The sequence below is a fragment of the Antechinus flavipes genome, chromosome 5, assembly GCF_016432865.1.
Source record: "Antechinus flavipes isolate AdamAnt ecotype Samford, QLD, Australia chromosome 5, AdamAnt_v2, whole genome shotgun sequence".
In the NCBI taxonomy this organism is placed as follows: domain Eukaryota; kingdom Metazoa; phylum Chordata; class Mammalia; order Dasyuromorphia; family Dasyuridae; genus Antechinus; species Antechinus flavipes.
In genome coordinates, this window is record NC_067402.1 from 104,613,584 (window position 1) to 104,634,407 (window position 20,824).

General features: G+C 33.9%; 1 protein-coding gene across 7 annotated transcripts in view; it reads right to left on the minus strand.

Annotated features, from left to right (window-relative positions):
• Positions 1-20,824, minus strand: part of TRIM24 (tripartite motif containing 24) — a 117,949-nt gene that overhangs the window by 82,353 nt on the left and 14,772 nt on the right. The gene's annotated exons all lie outside the window — the stretch shown is intronic.

Genomic DNA, 20,824 nt, shown 5'->3' on the forward strand with positions numbered 1-20,824 from the left:
TGGGGGAAGTGTCAAAGAGAACCAATATCTTAAAACTACAGTATCCTTTCATATGTATTCAATTTGCATCTCTGGGACCAGAGTGAAATTTACTTCCTTACTATACTTGTATTTGAATACACTATTCCTATACTATATTTACACCAAATGAGGATGACAAAACTCATAATATATAAAAGAATGACTTTTGTATCTTATTCCCTAAAGATTGCTACCTAGTTGGAAGAGGGAGGGAATTCCAATCACAGTTGTCTTTGGAAATCTTCCAGGCATTTATTTTCTGAACTTAAATAAAATGAAATCTTCCAATTTGAATCTCTTCAAGAAGGAAATGACATTCAAGCCATATAAGAGTAAAAATTTTAAAAGGTAAAAGAGCTCAAGTTAGTAAACAAGGGGCCAATAATAAGGAGCTTCACCTAAGTTACAAGAAACCACTTTCAGAAAAGAAAACAACCAAATACAAAGACTTTCAGAGCAAGTGATGTGTGTCAGCCAAATATAAATGGGAAATATTTATCAAAATTAAAAAAAATGTATAAAAGACAGTGAATGCTAATATTTGGTTTTAAATCAGCAAGCAACCTGAAAGGATCCTTATGGACAGTGTATTGGTTCAATTCTGATTATACTTGTCTAGAGGATCACTGGGAGAATCACTTGATAGCTAATGTAATAAATTTAACTATGGAGAGTTAATAACATAATGCATGTATTAATGTTGAAACTAAAATATTGATGGTATTAACAAAAATATGCAATGCCAAGGAAATAGTCTGGCTAGAAATCAAAGCAAAAATTAGTAAAGATCCTAAAAGCTCGGCATGATAAAAGTTAAGTACAAGGTCACAGGTTGATGATATTAAAAGATGTCTATAGGGAATGTATTTATGACAAACAGGGGGTACTGTTTACAAGACTAGAATAAACAAACTATCAAGTAAGTAATACGCCATATAGTGATATAAAATATTATTAATTTTCAAAACTGTTCATTTGCAGTCAAAATCCACACACAAAAATGTTTCATTAAGTAATAGGAAACACACCAAAAGATATTTGAATGGAAAGAATAGGGCATAAATTCCTTACCTGGTTTAAAAATATGATACAGCCTCTATTTTCAATATTAAAGAACAAAACCCATTATTACATTAAGGGCACAGTTTAAAGTTACCAGATAAAAAATCTTAACTCATATTTAGAAAGAATTTTCTAAGCAATTGGAGAAGACAGAAAGAAGAACCATTTTCTGATAATACATGATAATACAATTCCTAAGGAGAAACAATTCTGGAAAGGAATAAAAAAGTTAATATAAAGAAAGGGATGTGCAAATGGAAAAATATCAAGTGCTCAAGAATAGGCCGAGCTAATATAATAATAAGACTTAAAACTATTTATTCAGTGCCATGCTACTCAAACTCCCAAGAAATTATTTTACAGAGTTAAAATAATAAAGTTCATCTGGAAGAACAAAAGATCAAGAATTTCAAGGGAATTAATGAAAAAAAGTACAATGAGATGATTTAGACCAATTCCAATGACCTTCTAATGAAGGGAGCCATCTGCATCCAGAGAGGACAATACTGAACTGAATGTGGAACACAATATAGTTTTTTCGTTTTTTTTTTTTTTTTTTTTTGTTGTTGTTTGCTTGCTCTTTTGGTTCCCATTTTTTTTTTCCCTTTTTGATCTGATTTTTCTTGTGTAGCATGATAATCATGTTAATATGTATAGAAGAATTGCACATGTTTAACACATCATTGGATTACTTCCCATCTACAATTTCAAACACCAGATTTTGCAAGGGTGAATGTTTAAAATTATCCATGCATAATGTTTTGAAAATAAAAGGCTTTAATTAAAAAAAAAAAAAAAAAAAAAAAAAAAAAAGGAAAGGGATGTGGATGTACAAACAACACTTTAATAAAAATTTCAACTTTTAGAAGACAACTTCTCCCCCACCCCCAAAGGGAGAAAATTAAATTTTATTTAAAAATAAGACACATAGAAGATGGAAGAAAAATCTAACTTTAGAATAAGAATCCCCATTCCTATAAAAATAAATGTCAAGACAGAAAAATAATAAGACTCAAGATGTTTTTCCAATGGGGATTGAAGGAACAGGGAAAGTGATTGAAAGGGGGAAAAAAAAAAAAAAACCTTTTGAATTGGTGAATCTTACCACCAACACCCTCTCTCAAAAGGAGGAAAAAAAGATTTTCTGAAATGTCCTGGGAAAATGCTGGAATTTTAAAAGGCTTCCGAGACAAACAATAATGTGTCAACAGGTAATGCTAGACTAACATTCTTATTTTGACAAGACTCCATAGTCCTACACTTTGCTGCTACTATTATTATAGTTCAGAATTTCAATTATTCTTTGTTGGATATTGCAGTAGCCTGTTACTGTTCTCTTAGGTCCCTCCTTGAATTTTTCACACATTTGCAGAAATAATCTTCCTACAAGCATGTTTTTCAGTGCTCCCTACTGCCTCCCAGATAAATACAAATTTCCTAGCTTTACATTTAAAGCCTTCACAAACTGGATCCAACCAAAATGATCTCTACAGAGAAACTTAGAGGATGTGTTAAGATAAACTTTAGAGGTTTCGTTCTGCAGGAATGAGATATACATGTTTATCTAAACTTATTTTTATTACTTTCCTTCACTTTTCAATCAAAATACCCTACTTTGTTTTCTGAACAAAGTATTCTACTTCCCACCTCCATGATTTTACTTAAATAATTCTCAATTTCGGAGATGTTTCCTCTTTACTTCCATTTATTAAAATCCTTAGTTAACTTCAATCAAGGTATAGCCTAGACTCCACCTCTTATTAGAAACTTATTTCAGAGTAGTTCATGTTCTGTCCTTCCTAAAATTTTAGACTTACTCACCTCATTACCTCAGGATGATGTAAGCAGTCCCTTTAGAACAGGACTGCCTCTCTCTCCTCCTTCCCCTTCAACTCCTTAACTATACCCCTCAAATGTAGTAGATGTTCAATACATACTTTGTTTAATTGAATTTCAACAGGCAATCCAGATATATTAGCTAGATGTAGATGTGCCTCTTCTTGCCTTCAGCGAAGCAATCACTGAAGAGATTTTTTTGTAGACAAGATGCAAGAGACTACAAAATACTAAAGTTAGATGGAGCCAAAATCTATTAAAAGGGTACAACTAAAAAGTAGTTACTAAAAGATGTTAACTGAGAGACTTCTATTAAAGTATTCTAGGAATCTGTTTTTAGTCTTATTCAATTTATTATTAATATTATGTTCATCAAATTTGTAAAAACAGGAGGAATAGCAAACACTCCACATCATAGTGAGAATCCAAAACAAAATTAATATATTAGAATTAGACAAATCCAATAAAATAAAATATAAAGGAGATAGTTAAAAATGCTAACTGCATGAGTAAAGTTGCTGGGAAATATGAAAAAAAAAATTAACATGAAGCCAATAAGTAAGGAATGTGACACAGTTGTCAACAACAAACAAACAAAAACCCTTAGCCCTAATTTATAAAAATCAAATCCCAGAACTAAACTACACCACACTTTGAAAATTAAACACTTTTAGGGAACATTTTAGGAAATTTGTTGACAAGTTAACAAATAGGAGGACACTAAAAGGTGAATAAATTTTAGACCAATAACATGAAAATAGAAGGAACTCAAGTTATTTCACCTGATATGACAGGACTTCTAAATATTTCAAAAGTGACTACATTAAAGTTCTACTTAACCCCAAAGTACAGATGTGATATAAACAATGCTTCCTAATAAAGAGCTTTCTTTCTTTATTTGTATTTGTTTTTCTGGTGGACAAGAATTGGAAATTGAGGGGTGTTCTTCAAATGAGGAGTGGCTGAATAAAGTTGCATTTTAATGTAATGGAATACTACTGTGCCATAAGAAATGATGAGCAGGCTGATTTCACAAAAAAACCTCTAGAACAAGACTAACATGAACTGATGACAAAGTGAAGTTAACAGAACCAAGAGAACACTACTCAGTAACAGCAATAGTGTGCCATGATCATCTAAGAATTTAGCTCTTCTCAGCACTACAAGACAATTCTGGAAGGACTCCCGATGGAAAAGACTATCTACATCAAGAGATAGAACTGATGGAATTTGAATGCAGATTAATGCATACTATTTTTCATTTTTATTTTTTGCATTTTTTGGGTCTGTTTATTCTTTCAAGATTAAAATGTTTTACAAGATGCATGCATAACCTATGTCAAAATTGCTTGCCATCTTATGGTGAGGAAGAAAATTTACAATAAAAAAATGTTAAGAAATGCCTTTATCTGTTAATATGGACAAAAAATACTATTCAAAAAGGAAAAATAATGGTCCAAATTAAGAATGGTCCCAAAGTGAAACAAGCATGAGACAGGAATTGTTTCCTATAGTACTTTAAATCTTTAAGCAGTGGCTGGATGACTATTTGTAAGGAGGTATTCTAAGGAGGAATCCTGAGATTCCAGCTCAAATATCTCAAGCTAAATAATCTGAGATTCCTTTCCAATGCTCTGATCCAGAACATAGACAGTCAATTAAGAAACTCTTAATTTTTATGTATTGTTAGGATTTTCACTATGGGAAAAGGCAAAAGAAATTTAGTTATTGAATAAGAAACAAACTTTAACTGACAGAAGCACTTTTTTTTACATTTTTCTAAGGAGGTGTTTGCGAAGGGCAGAAATGAGAAATTAATAGTCTACAAAGGATCACTCAGGTATAGTTTTCTGGATAAAGAATCGGCAATTTTTGGAATGAAGAATTAAACAAAGGACTACAACAATGTTCACACATTCTTAAATCTAAAGAATAGAAAGAAAAGAAAAAGGGAGAAGGAAGAAAAAAGTCATCAGGAAGCTAATGAGTCGGAGCAAAAGAAATTTTATGAAGATCAAGGAAATAACTAAAAAAGTGTTGACACTTGATACATTTAAAGACTAAATGAAAGTCAAGGTTAACTATTTAATGTTAAGGTTAATGTTAAATGTTAGATTTTTAATCAAACATTAACTTTTTTTTTAAAAGATATAAAGAGGGGAAAAGGTCAAGAATTTTCAATACTGATGGCAGTAAAACAAAAAGAACTGTGTGCTGTCCTTTCCCTAAAATACTGTTATTTCAATAAATGTCCTCCAGGAAATAATTCCTCAGTTTGGAGAAGGGTAGGGAAACTCCAAAAAAAAAAATAAACAAACATAAAATAAGCAGTTCTAATATAGCTAAATATATGGTCAGCCAATACTATTGACAGGGATTCCTTCTTAAAAATAAAAAATTTGTTTTCAGCAAGTGTTTGCATTGTACTTGGACTAAATAAATTTAGATTCAAATCCCAATACCCTTTTAACCAGAAATTATATGGCATTTTGAAAGTAATCTCACCCCTCTAGTCTTCAATTTCCTATGTTCCCTTTTTGCCCCAAGAATGAGTTGGAGTGCATTTTTTTTTATCTTTTTGAACTGAAATTCAAAGTTATATGAAAAAGCAATTACAATTAGGTTTCTTCTTCCCTGTAAATTCCACTTATATAACTTTTACAGAGTGAGTGGGAAGGGGTTGGATTAAATGGGCATTGGGAAGATTAAACATTTAAGATTCCTGATTCCCAATATGTTATAAACTGTAATCTCTGAAGAGCCACATCCTAATCTATAAAGTAACCTATAACCTACTTGCAGATTTACTTTAGAAATATTTTAGTTTAGTTTAGAAGTAAATACTCTTTGTATATACTAAAGTGGAACTATTAAATCTAAATAACTTGATACTAGAAATGGCACCCCACCACCCCTCACCAAAACATGTAAATCAAATATTTGAACAAAACAAATTGATAATCTTTCATTTACTGTCAACTTGGACAACCACCCATTAACTTCTTCCTGTTACATCTAAACAATTACCAAGCCAAACATGATTGTAATTTTTTTTTTTTAATTCTCTCTACTAGACACAAGAGTTGGGTCACTTTAATATCTAAAAAAATGAATCTAGATCAAAACAAAGTGGCAGGCAGTTCCCATTTTAATTCTTTTTTTTTTCTACAGTATTTGAATTGTACTTTAAGATTAAGCACTGCAACACTATTAAGTAAATGGACTAGCAAATGTGATTTCTTATTTCTATGAAAGATTAAATAGTTTTCTAAAGCAGAAACCTGCTTGCATACAAATAAAATTAAGATGAGAGCCTTAAAGGGGGGAGAGGGGGGAAGGAACATCCACATTACTATTAACAGCCCTTAACTACAGTTCACTTCATCTAATCAATTTCTTCGAGGTTCTTCTATCAAAAGACTTTATAAAAACTCTTAAGACTTAGAAGTATTTCTTTGTAAACCAAGACACAGAAAAGAGCAAAAAATGATGAAAAGATAGTAGTGACAGACCCTTAGACTAGAAGTAAAACATTTCCTCTTCTTTCTAGAAAGACTAACTCCAACTACCAACAACAACAAAATGTGAATGAAGTGACTTGCCCAGGGTCACACAGCTAGAAGTGTTAGGTATCTGAGGTCATATTTGAACTCCCGTCCTCCTTACTTCAGGGCTGGTGCTGTATCCATGGCTCCACCTAGCTGCCTCATCATCCACTCTCTATGCCATAGAAGGTTTAATCAGTTTTCCAGACAAATGCAAACACCAGAGTCCCACATTCACAAAGCCAAAAGACTGAAAATCTCTTGGGTGTCACAGAGCTCTATCAAGGAACCCTAGGCTTCAAGATCTCAGATTAGAAGGCACCTCAAAAACAATCTAATCCAAACCAAAGCTTAAGAATTATCCTATTAAACTGGGAAACTAAGTTGGGAGAATGGCTGAATAAGTTAAGGTATATGAATATTATGGAATATTATTGTTCTGTAAGAAACGATCAGCCTGATGATTTCAGAGAGGTCTGGAGAGACTTACATGAACTGATGCTGAGTGATATGAGCAATACCAGGAGATCATTGTACACGACATCATCAATATTATACAACAATCAATTCTGAGGAATAGAACTTTGTTGTGTCCTGCTTTCTAGAACCCCCATACCCGGGTGATTAAAATATACTTTCCTAGTAGAGAAGTGATGAAGCAGGACTTCTGAAGATGGTGGGAGAAAATGGAGTCCATTTATTTCAAGGACTTTCCCCTTTTTATAATGTAACAAAAACAACTCTGAGCATGTAGGACCACATAAACAACTTGCTATTGTATGTAGTTTGCCACCTGGTATCACTCTTCCACCTGGTCTCACTCTGCTTCAATCACAACACAAGTTATCACCACCCCCTGACTTCTCAGGAAGGCAGAGAGCCCTTAGGGGAGATGGGGAGCAGGTTCCCTCTGGGCTGAAGGGTCGTATACCTTACCCAGAGTTTCCCCACTGACTGTGACCCTCTACAGGATTCTTTCCAACAATAAGATGATTGAGACCAGTTCCAATGATCTTGTGATAAAGAGAGCCATCTACACCCAAAGAGAAGACTGCAGGATCTGAATGTGGATCACAACATAGCATTCTCACTCCTTTGGTTGCTGTTCACTTGCATTTTTACTTATTCACTTTCTTTTTTTGATGTGATTTCTCTTATGCAGCAAAAGAATTGTATAAATGTTTACATATAGTGGATTTAACCTATTTTAACATGTTTAACGTATATTGGATTGCTTGCCATCTAGGGGAGGGGGGGAGAGGAAGGAGGAGAAAATCTGAAACACAAGACTAAACACAAGACTATCAAAGGTCAATGTTGTCAAATTATCCGTGCATATGTTTTGAAAATAAAAAGCTTTAAAAATTAGAAACAAGCCAATTAAGAATTGCAGTGTTTAACATATTGAATTACTTGCCATTTAGGAGAGAGGGGAAAGAAAAAATTTGGGACACCAAGCTTTGCAAAGGTGAATGTTGAAAATTAGGCATATGTTTTGAAACTAAAAAACTTTAATTTAAAAAAAAAAAAACATCTTTTTTATAACATGTCTACCAAATAGGCTCTTTAATTTTTGCTTCAAGAATTCTAATAAGGGGGATGTAGCCTTGTGGACAATTTTTTTTTTTTGGTAGCTTTTCCCCCTGCCTTTATCAACCTATGCTGACCCGAAATAGGGATCAGGCTTTTAAACTCAGGATATCTAAAACTGAACTTCTCCCTGCTTCCCTCAAAATCTCTGGTTCCTTCTCTTTTCATTACTACTGTTATAGGTATCACCATCCTCCCAGTAACCCACCCAAACCAGGAGTCATCCTGACTTCCTCACTTCCTCTCACTAAGCAAAAATCCAATGTGTCAAATTTTGTAAATTTTATTTTTCCAATACCTCAAGTCTTTTACTTTGTTCTGTTTGTGAATATAAAACCAGGGAACTTGCATTTCTCTTTAAAACTGATTGAACTTTCTATGATACAAAGAACTGTTTTGGGTTTTTTTTCCCTAGAAAGAGGAGAATATGTTTCTCATAATTTTACTTCTGGTCTAGGAATCTCTCACCTACCACCTTTTCCCCAAAATACCTTTGTCTTGTTTGGGCTCTCATAAACTTTGCAATGTAAGGTCTTCCTGCTTCAACTGTTTTCCTATTCTAATGTATACTTTACTCAACTATCAAAATGATATTTCTAAATCACAAGTCAAACCCTGTTACCCATTCCCTTCTAATAATACACTACAATGGTTCCATATCACTGAATACATAAAAGGTAGTTTTATCCTTCATAACTTGCTAAGAGAAGCTAATGAGAACTTCACTATATTTTAAAATGATATTTTATTTCCCCCCCAATTTTGTCAAACAATTTTTAGTTGCAAAATTTTCTCCCCCTTCCTCCCTACCTTCTCCCAAAAAGGCAATTTGATACAGGTTATGCAAGTATTATCATGTGAAACATTTCCATATTAGTCACAGTTGTTAAACAAATCATAAGGAGGGGAGGGAAGCATGGAAAAGAATAAGTGAAAAAAAAAAAAGTATACTTTGATCTGCTTTCAGAGCCCATCAAGTTCTTTATCTAGATGTGGATAACATTTTCCTTGCTGGATCCTTTGCACTAGTCTTAAATCAATTATGTTACTGAGAAAAGCCTAATTATTCATGGTTGTTAAACCACATAATGTTGCTATCCTTGTGTACAATATTTTTCTGGTTCTGCTCATTTCACTTTCTGTCAATTTCTAAGTCTTTTCGTTTTTTTCTGAAATCTGCAATTGAGCCATTCCCCAATTGATGGGGATTCCTTCAACTTCCAACATTTTGCCACAAAAAGGGCAGCCATAAATACTCTTGCACATGGGGGTCCTTCCCTCCACCTTTTATGACTCTTTGGGATAGATCTAGAAATGGTATTGTTGGATCAAAGAGCATGCACAATTTGTTTGCACTTTGAGCACAGTTCAAAACTGTTTTCTAGAATATAGTTGGATCAGTTCACAACATCACCAACAATGCATTAGTGCCCCAATTTCCCCATAACCTCTCCAACACTTATTTTTTTTTTTGGTCATATTGGTTAATCTATTAGGTGATTACCTCAAATTTGTTTTTACTTGTACTTCTCTAATCAAAAGAAATTTAGAGTAGTTCATATACCTACCTTCGTAGCTTGGAATTTTTTCATCTGAAAAAACTAAGCCTTTCATATCCCCTGTTAATTGGAAAATGCCTTAACTGTTACAAATTTTGACTCAACTCCTTATTCATTTGAAAAATGTGGTCCTTATCAAAAACACTTGCTATAAAGATTGTTTCTTCTAATCTAGGTTACAACAGTCAAAATTATTTGAGATACTTCATTATGCTATCTCCTTTGGTCACGAACCTATAAATCACTAAACTCCTTTCTGAACCACTATATTATTGGGTGTATATGTTTAGTATTGACATTCATTGTTTATTATGCCTTTTAGCAAAATGTAGCTTCCTTTCTTATTTCTGTTAATTAAGACCTATTTTTGATTTTGGAGTGTCTGAAACCAGGATTGTTATTCCTGCATTTTTTTTTTAAGTTCAGTGAATAGATTCTGCTCCAGCCCCTACTTTTTTTTGTGTGTCTGCTTTTTGTTTCTAGTAAACAACATATTGTAGGATTTTGGTTTTTTTATCCTCTCTTTTTCTTTCTTATGGAAGATTTCATTCACATTCATAATAATGATTATTGCATATTTTTCTTCCTATTTGTCTTCTATCCTCTCACTCTTTCCTTCCTCGGTATTTTTTGTGCACTACCTCCTCTTCTCCACTCTTGTTACTCCTGCCCACTCCCTTTTGCCATTTTTTAATCTCCTCCTTTCTTACTAAGTCTAGTAAGATTTATTTCTGTATTCATACAGAATGTCTTGAAACCAATAGGCATATTTTCGCCCTGATACCTTTTCACTTCCTTTGACATCTGACCAACTGTATTTTTAAGCAGTTGTTCTTTCTAATCTGTTAACTTTCTCACAATTCTTTTGCATCACTCTTTTCCTCCCAATTTTTCTTATACTTTGCTTTTGAGTTTTTTCTTTTAAAGAGTTTTAAGCTCCTTTTTGAGCTCTTCTGTAAAGTTCTGGGCTTAAGATCAAATACCATTTTTCTTTGGGGTTTTAACATTGTTCTCGTCTGTTGTCTTGTCCTTCCCCTTTCACAACTTTCTATTCCAGGTGCTTTTTCCCCCTCTATGGGGGATGTGGTGCACAGAGGGCAGCCTTCCTCTTTTCTTTTAAATTTGAGCTTTGCTCATCAGGTGGAAGGGGTACAGTTTTCAGGGTTCTTGTACCTAGTGCTGCACTAACACTGCCCTGAGTTGTGCAGAGAGGGTGAGCTGGCCAGAATGGTTAGGGCAGTTTCCCTGGTGCTAATTTGTGGTCCTAGTGATGCTTGTCTGGCCCAGGCAGAGGCCAGGTTGGTGTTTCCAATTCCTGGGGCTATATTATAGTAGGTGATGGTTTGACCTCTAGAGCCTGGCTGCTGGAGAAAGCTTCTCCGCCCCCAAGGCTATGCTGACCCCTCCCCTCCTCCATGTCAGGCCCCTAACTGTGCTTCTCAAAGCTAAAAGATACTGGCTTCCCGGCTATGCCGAGAAAGTTGTTTCTTGCAGATCAAATGTCAGGTTGTGTGAAAACCAAGATTATTGAGTATATACATTATAAGCCATCTTAAAAATACAACAATATTTTGTGGAAACAAATCTTATATTTCTTTGAAGTGTTAAGGCTGTTTTCTGATTAAAATTTATCTTTTTGTTACTGCTTTTCTGTCTGGCAGATTTTCAAATGAACTGGTTAATAATACTGATCAGTAGTTCAACTGTTTATCTTAAAAATACATGCTTTGTTATGACCATAGTAGGGGGAGAAAAAAAAAAAAAAGCTCCATGTAAAGAGACTCTTTTCTTATAAAAATTATTGCCTACATAATAGATGTAATAATACTTTAGCCAGAAGAAAGCAAACACTTTCTATCTTAACTAGCTGTTCATTTTTGTCAGTTGCTTAAGTGGTTGAAAATTAAAAATGAGTTTCCATCTCTCAGTAAGAAAACTTGTAAAATTCTCTTACTAATTTCCACAAAGTGCTTGTGTAAGGATTTTCACTTTATTCTTGTTTTAAATTGAAATAAAGGGAAGAAAAAAGCCTCAATGCAGAAGCAGATTTAAGACACTGGTGTTGAGCCGTGTATTTCAAAACCTTTGTTCAAAAAAAGAAACAGCAGCAGTCATCAAAACCATTTAGTAGAGTAGTGGATCAGTGGAATAGATTAGATACACACAACACGATAATCAAAGCATATAGCAATCTAGTATTTGATAAACCCCCAAACTACAGCTTCTAGAATAAGAACTCACTATTTGACAGAAATTGCTGGGAAGACAGAAATATGTCAGAAACTCAGCATAGACTTATATCTCACACCCTCACACCAAAATAGGGTCAAAATGGATACATAAAGGATGATATCACAAACAAATTAGGAGAGCATGGGATGATTTACCTATCAGATCTTTGGAGAAGGGAGGAATTTATGAACAAAGAAGAACTAGAGAATTTCTGAAAGGCAAAATAGACACTCTGATTACAATAAATTAAAAAGATTTTGCACAAACGAACAGATTATAGTTCAAAGCTGAGAAAAAAGAACTCTTTACTGCCAGTGTATCTGATTTCTAAAATGTCTTCTTATAAATTTGACACAGTTCTTTATGCAAGTCATTCCCCAATTGATAAATGGTCAAAGGATATGAACAATTTTCAGATGATTAATTAAAATTAAAGCCATTTATAGTTATGAAAAGATGCCCTAAATTACTATTGATTAGAGAAATGCAAATTAAAACAACTCTGAAGTACCACCTCATCCTCTTGGGTTGGTAAGATGACAGGAAAAGATAGTGATAAATGTTGGAAGGGATCAAGAGAAAACTGGAACACTAATGCATTGTTGGTGGAGCTGTGAAATGATCTAACCATTCTGGAGAACAATCTGGAATTATGCCCAAAGGGTCTATCATGCTCTTTGACCCAGTAGTACCACTACTGGGTCTTTATCTTGAGAAAATCAAAGGAGGGAAAAGAACCCATAGGTACAAAAATATTTAAACAGCTCTTTTTGTGATAACAAAGAATTGGAAAATGAATGGATGCCCATCAACTGGGGATTGGCTGAACAAATCGTGGTAAATGTTTTACAGAAAATGATGAACAAGCTGATTACAGAAAGGCTTAGAAAGATTTACATGAACTGATGCCAAGCGAAACAAGCAGAACCTACATTGCACACAATAACAGTAAAATTGTGTGATGAAAGACTTGATTCTTCTCAGTGGCTCAGTGATCTAAAGCAAATGCCATCTGCATCCAGAATAAAAACTAAGGAGATGGGATGTAAATCAACACCTGCTGTTCCCTTCTTTTTTTCTAGTTTTGTTTTGGTTTTTGTTGTTGTTTTAAAATATATTATCTCCCATGGTTTTTCCCTTTTATTCTCTTCAACATGATTCATAAAGCAATGTGTAAAAATAAAGAAAAAGAAATGGGCATAAAGGAAATAGTGGCCTTTTCTAGTTTAAGATAGGGAAAGAAAAAGGAAGACAGTTTAGAACTTAAAATGTTAACAAAAAATAAATTTCCACATAAAATACTCATAATTGTTTCATAATTATATTTGATAATTTCATATTCAAGAGTCATTATAGTCTTATAATAACTACAAAGTAAAATAAAATTTTATTTTACAATTACAAAATGTACACAAACTTGGAGCTTAGAGGCAAGTTATTATTGTAGTTATTACTGGTTTAATGAAAAATCTAATAAAAATTACCAAAAATTAAAAATAATAAAAACTATGACACCAAAGAAAATGTTACAAAAGAAAATAATTGTAGTGCCACAATACTTAATGTGCACATGAACAAAACATTTGGGATTATCGATAAAAATTTTGGATAAACCTGAAATTTTCAACAGTCATATAACGTCTTATGTTTGTTATCTCATTTAGGAAAAAAAAAAAAAAATCAAAGTATCTCTTCATTAGGAATATATAACCAGTTTGCCAAGAAAACCCACTAGAGCAGTTCAAGACAATGAAGATTAATAATGTACTATTTAAGAAAATATTAAATATGAAACAAGAAAGCCCTAGAAAGACATATGAATTGACTGATACAAAGTGAAGAAAGCAAAACCAGGAAAGCAATATAAACAGTAACAATGTAAATAGAAAGAACTGAAATACTGTCAAGTAATGACCAAGGTTAGCCTCAAAGATATGTGAGAGTTACAAAGAAAGGGAGGTACTAGTTGGAGGATTATGAATATGGAATATTTGAATATACTGAGTCTCTTAATATACTGGTTAATTCTCCCAATTTTTTTTTTCACTCTTATTTTTCGTTATACAGAAAGACTCTTTGGAGATGAGTGGGGAGAAGGATGTATTTAGAAATGAAAGAGTAATAAAAAGTAAAAATTCACTGAAGTGAATGTAATAGGTGAATGAATTCCAAGTGACTGGGGTTGTCAGTACAATGGCATGGAAACAAAAAATGGCATGCAGGCGGGACTGCAAAATACTTGAAGTAGGATAATGGTCATCGAAGCTGGAAAGATAGTTGTAGTTTATTTTTAAAAAAGCCACATGAATTGAGTGAGAAGAAAACTACAATTAAGAACAACATTTGTAACAGAACTAACACAGAAGGGGACTGTGATAATGATTCTTACATACTTGACTATTGCAGGATTTTTATACTAAGAAAATTTATTAATATGATCTTTTTAATAATAATGTGAAATAGGTAATACAATCTATTTATCATTCCTACTTTATTTAAAAGAAAATCAAGCTCAATTAATTTGCCAAAATTGATATTGCTATTAAGTAGCAAGGCTCAGTTTCAAACCTAGATCGATCCCGTAACATCTATGAAATGATCTTTTACTTGAGGGCTTCTAAGTAAATCAGATCTAAAACTGAAAATTTTAAGTCACTTTACCCTTTTTCTGCTTATACATCTAATCTTTTCACTATACCATGCCACCACTAATGCTTAATAGAAAGGCTGGCAGTCAACAGTGCTTTGGTTTTCAAAATGCCTGTAACGTATGTTGGCATTTCTTTTGCCCATTTATGGTAAGGACAAATGTGCTACAGTGATTTGGAAATCAAAATCTGTGTTCTAATCCTAGTTGTGTAACCTTGGGCATACTATGATCTCTCCAGGTTTGTCACTAATCTACAAAAAGGAGGAGTGAATTTTGGATTATCTCTGAATAGGAGATAATGCTTTTGGATTCAAATGACAGATCACTAATACTAAGAGAGAAAATATCTGCTCTTTTCATTAGCTTTATGCCCTAGTACATTTGCAGTTGACAGGGAAAGGCAAAACCCCAAAGAAGCAGCAGAGGAAAAAAAAATTAAGATCTGGGGAGTTCTTATAGTAATTAACACATAGGTTTCTGAGGAGAGAAAGAGTTATTTGGAGTTGGGGTTTATTTGAATAAAGGAGGGTAAAATCTGAATGTCACAGAAGGTGGGTTGTTTTATTATGACAGTGATAAGATGGTAAATAAATAATACTCATTGCCTTGGTTTGAATGAGAAAATATAAACAAAAAGTATGGAAGGAGAAAGACAAATAAACACGTCAGACTAGATCAGAAGTTTCTCATAGGGAATTTCTAAAAGACAATGGGGAGCATGATAGCCTTAACTTAATAGTCTAAGGATCTTAAAAATTCCTAACAAAAGATCAGAGAGTGACTGACATGATAAAAGTAAAGCTTTTACAAATTAATCTGACCAAACCAGATAAAAGCCAGGTGGAAAATGATCAGGAGTCTGGATTAACACTGTAGTAGGAATGGAAAAAGGATAGATACCAGTCACTGCAAACAATCAACAAAACATGGTTGCTAAAGAGGAAGGAACAAAAAAAGTACAAGGTTTTGAAGCACTTAGGATATAAGTTATTCGTGAGGTTTTGCAGGGGTAAGTATTGAAGGTTATCCATGCACATGTTTTAAAGATGAAAAGCTTTAATAAAAGAAAAGAAAAAAAAAAGTAATAAGCTATTTTGCTGAGAAGAGGCAAAGGGGAAAACAAAGAGTTCAATCTGTTTATAACCATCAATTATTAAAAGGATTTTTTTCTGAAAAAATTCTTATCTTGCCAATGTATTTACATGTATACCTGAACCTTTAAGTTGATTTTTATTATTTTGAGCCTGAGGTGACAACTGGATACTAGAAGTAAGCATTAGAAATTAGATTAGTGTTCAATAGTGGAGAATTCAGAGTTGGGAACATCTGCATACACAAAGGATTTTGAATAAAAATAGCACAAGTACTCAGCTTACAAAAATTGATCCCCAAGTGAGGTAGATAACCCAAATGTTATAATCCTCATTGTATAAAGAAAATGTTCAAAAGTTAATAAGAGTATTTAACTAGAATCCCCAAAATTCCTTCCTAATCTAAATTCTATGATTATCATAAAATAGTGGTCAAGAGCTAGAACTTTTCTGACTTCACATTCAATGCTCTTTTTATTCACACTACCAAACGCTTGCTTATAGCTTATATTATAGAAATGAATAAAAATCAAAGAATTTACCTAGAGGCCAAGAAAAAAATAGAACACTTCAATAACAAGCTAAAGAAACTCAAGAAAAATAGCACATAAGATATAAAAGGGACTTTAACTAGATTGCAGAAATGGGAAGTCTATTGAGTGTAGAACATCTAAAATATTTTCATATATTGATTTTCCCCCCTCATTTTCTTTCATCTTTTTTGAGAAATAACCTTTGTTCCTTGGGACAGCTCTCTGGGAAAGGGGGAGATACAAATGGAAATGTAGGGGATGAAAAAAAGAAATCAATAAAAATTAGTTTGGGGGGGAAAAAAAGGGAAGAGACCTAGCATTACCAGATCTCTCAAATTAATATCCAACTGTAATAGCTAACATTTATATATAACACCTACTACATGCCTAGCACTGTGCTAAATACTTATCTCATTTGATCTTCAAAAAAAAAAAACTTGGGCAGAAAGTCTTCCCCCCCTATTTTACAGTTGGGGGAAAACTGATGTTAAAAAGACTTAAGTGACTTGCCCAGGGTCACATGGCTAATTTAAGGATAGATTTTAACTTGGATCTTAAGATTTCAGACCCAGCCCCTCTCACCTTTGTGCCATGTATATTATAAAACTGTATTCAAGCTATTTGGTATTAACTAAAAAGTTAGAAAAAGTATATCAATTGATTTTTCTCATACAGCATAATAAACATGAACATTTTTGGAAAAATCACACATGAACCTGTATTAGATAATTTGTTGTCTAGGTGGAGGAGGGAGAAAAATAAGGAACACAAGGTTTTAAAAGGGTAAAATGCTGAAAACTATCTTTGCATTTTTTTGAAAAATAAAAATTAACTTAAAAAAAAAAAAAAGTAGATCAATGGAATGAAATAGGCAAAAAATAACCAGAAGTGAGTTCAACATAGCAAAGTTTATCAGACTCAAAGAAACCAAGTATTAATGAAGTCACACAATTCTTAAAAAAAAAAAAAAAAAAAAAAAATGCTGGGAAGGGCCCTTGGAAAATACTTTAGACAAAAACTAGATTTAGACCAACATTTTACACCATATGCCACCACAATGAACTCCACAATAACAACCTAAATATTAAAAGATCACATCATTAAAAAGTTAGCTAAGACACCTACCAAAAGAACTCTGGGAAATGAGTGTGAACCACTACATACTATTTCCAATCCCTCTGTTTTTGTGCATCTGCATTTTTTATTTCCTTCACAGGTTAACTGTACATTATTTCAAAGTTTGATTCTTCTTGTGCAGCAAAATAACTATATGGATATGTATACATATATTATATTTAAAAATACTTTAACATATTTAACATGTATTAGTCTACCTGCCATCTGGGGGAGAGGGTGAGGGGTAGGAGGAGAAAAATACAAAAGGTTTTGCAATTGTCAATGCTGAAAAATTACCCATGTATGTAAATAAAAAGCTATTTAAAAAAAAAAAAAAGAAAGAAAGAAAAGTTAGCTAAGAGGGCAAGAAATAACTTCTAGAACTAACCCTAATAGAAGTCTTCATTAAATAGTGTGATAAAAGTGTGATAAACAGAAGTGATGAGATAAAAAATTTTGAGTGCAAAAAGTCAAAATGCTTTTGCATTATGAAAAAAAATTCAGCCAGAACTACAAGACAAAGTAAAAGGGAAAGATTTGTATTAGAAAAAAAAATCTATAAAATAATCACCACAAAATCATGAAGAACACTTTGGTTCAAGAGCCTCTGACCAAAGAAACGAAAACTATCAACAACTATGTAAAATAATGCTCCAACTCCAAATTATGGGATAGGAGAAAACAAGAACACTAATGCTGAGGTGAGATCTGGCACAAAATTTCTACAAAATAATTTGTAATTTAATAGTACTAATATCTATTTTTTAGTAAGATAAATGTCTGTCACTTGGAGAATGGCTTGACTGAACAAAAAGTGGGATATATATCATAGTAAATTACTGAACTAAAAAAAAAATGACAAATATAAAGAAACAAGAAGGAAAACTTGGGAACTTGTAGAAATTGATACAGAACAAAGTAAAGAGAACTAAAAGAACAATGCAGTACAACAATTATATCAAAGGAAAACATTGAAGATTACAGTACTGGGAGGAATTATGTTATATCTCACAAAATCATAAAATGGATTGAACCTATAACCTAAATTTTTGTTTATGAAGGTATGGGTCTGATGGGTTTGGGAAAAATGAAACTCTTTGTATTTATATGGGCTCAAGCAAGCATTAGCAAACATGAACACAATAAACAGGCAACACATCTGCAATAAGTCAACAATATTGGCTTGACTAGAATTTAGCAAACCTTTGCTACCTGCTGAGCAAGCATTGAGCAAAGAGTGAAAATTAACCAGATAAAGCATGGGGGTCACGGGTTCCTATGGTTTTGACTATATAGTCGGCTTCTAACTCTGTACCCATAGGTTTCTCTCAGACTCAGCGAGCAGACTGCCCACTTCTCCAGAGATTCTAAATAAAACTTCTAATCTTCACTTTGAGAAATCTCATGAGTAATCACTTTGAGTCAGGGGTTGCACACTGCCATCCCACACATTATTCTTGTAGAGGGCTGCAGATAGTGGGGGAACTATGAGTGAGGCATAAGATTCTTCAGCCCAGAGGAAACCTGCTAAAAATATCTTGTTTGGCTCCCTATTTTCCCTTTGGAATTGCTTACCTCCCTCCCTGACAAGTTAGGGAGGGTGTGACCACCTGTGTTCTACTTGAAGCAAGGAAACTAAAAGTAAGGTGTGATTTTACTCAGTGTGATTGAAGAGATAATGGTTCTCTAGTTCACATATATTTAGTGTGATATAATGATGTAATCAATCTAGTTGGCATATACTTAGTATGATGTAATGCTGTAATCATATTGAGGTATTTTAAGGGCTGAGAGGACTGGAGATGAGAACTGAGATCTCAGGCTCAGACACACAGAGGAGACACAGGAGGAGACAGAAATAGAGATCCTTCTGGGGGCTCTCCTGCCTTCATCACCATAAGACTAAGGCTCATCCAGAGATACTCCAGAGAGGTGTTCCAGAGTTTACATTTTGGTGCCCAAACATAGGGCACTAAATTTGAGGTCTTAGGCATGAGGCTATGGACATAACACACGATTCAGTGGATAAGTCCCTGTGATCTGGAAAGAGGTTGAGTATAAAAATAGACAAGCAGAAAACTTTAGTAAGGGGTAAACTAGTCACTTTCATTTTTCAGCTGAAATGGAGCAAGAAAAAGAGCCTTCCCCACCCTGAAGGAAGTATGTAGCATGCGTAATTAGGTTAATAAAGAAGCAAGATTTGTTGGTAACTTGAAAGCAGATCACTGGGCTGTTAAATATATCAGAGTGTACATCTTCTTAGCTCCCTAAGTTAGAAAAATTAGAGCCAGATATGGGGGACTAGTGGGAGAGCAACTAATTGAATATTACAACGCTGAGGGCCTGATTCAATTCCTTTAAAGAAGCCCATAAGTTCTAAAAAAAGAAAAAGTTTTGAAATGGACAGCCAGACAAGGAAGTGTGAGGAGAAAGAGTAGGAGGGATTTGGTATTGACAAAGTAGCTGAAAAGCATGGAAAGTTGGACAAGAAAAGAGTTAAGTACAGTGCTGATGAACTTAAGAGGTATGATGCTTCCCACTTTCACAGCTCAGTTTCACTTCCACCTCCACTACCCACTACCCCTCCCCCCCTTACTTTTGCCTTCTTGGGTGGAGGGAGGAGTGGGAGGGGCAGTGACACCATTAGCACCACCCATGCAACAGCCTTCCCACCCCTTATGACATGATTACAAAAGGCCCTAGTTAAAGCTAAAAAGGAAGGACAGAATACAACTGATTTGAGAATAGAAGCACACCCTATAATTGAAGAGTTTGACTCTTCAGGTCAAGAAAATAGAAGATACACTCTTTTTAATCTTGAAATCAAAGATCTGAAAAGGGCTTGCACTCTTTATGGATCTACATAGTCTTATGTTAAGATTAGAGTATTAGAGAATTTGGCTTATGAAGTTTTAACCCCTAGTGATTGGAAATCTATAGCAGACATGCTTAGAACCTGGACAAAACTTGTTGTGGCTTTCATGAAGACAGTTAAGAACTCCAATGAAATAGGCAACCTGGAGTTCATATGCCAGTCACCTTTGATCACTTGGCAGATATAGGTCCTCATGCAGATACTTTAGCACAGATTTATTACCTTATAAGCAGCAGATGAGCAAATTGTTTCTGCTGCTATCAAAGCATGGGGCAGCCTCCCAGGAAGACAAGATAGAGGGGAAGCCTTCACGAAAATAGTACAAGGTCCAAATAAACCCTTTGCTGATTTCGGTGGAAGTCTGCAGACAGCTGTCATATAAACTATTGGTGAAAATGCAGCAACAGAAATTATAAGACGACAGCTTGCTAAAGAAAATGCTAATGAGGTTTGTAGAAGAATTATACTAGGACTGCGCAAGGATGCTCCTTTAGAGGAGATCATAAGATGCTGTGCCACAGTGGGCACAAATACTTTTATAGACAGTCTATGATGCAGACTTCACAAGATCCAAACATAGGAAGACAGGATGCCTTTTGGCAAAGGACTTCCAGAGAGACTCATCAATGCTTTCAATGTGGTTAAGTAGGGCACTGAAAGCTCAATGTTGGCACAGAGACAGAGTGAGAAAGCAGGATGAGAGAACAAGACCCA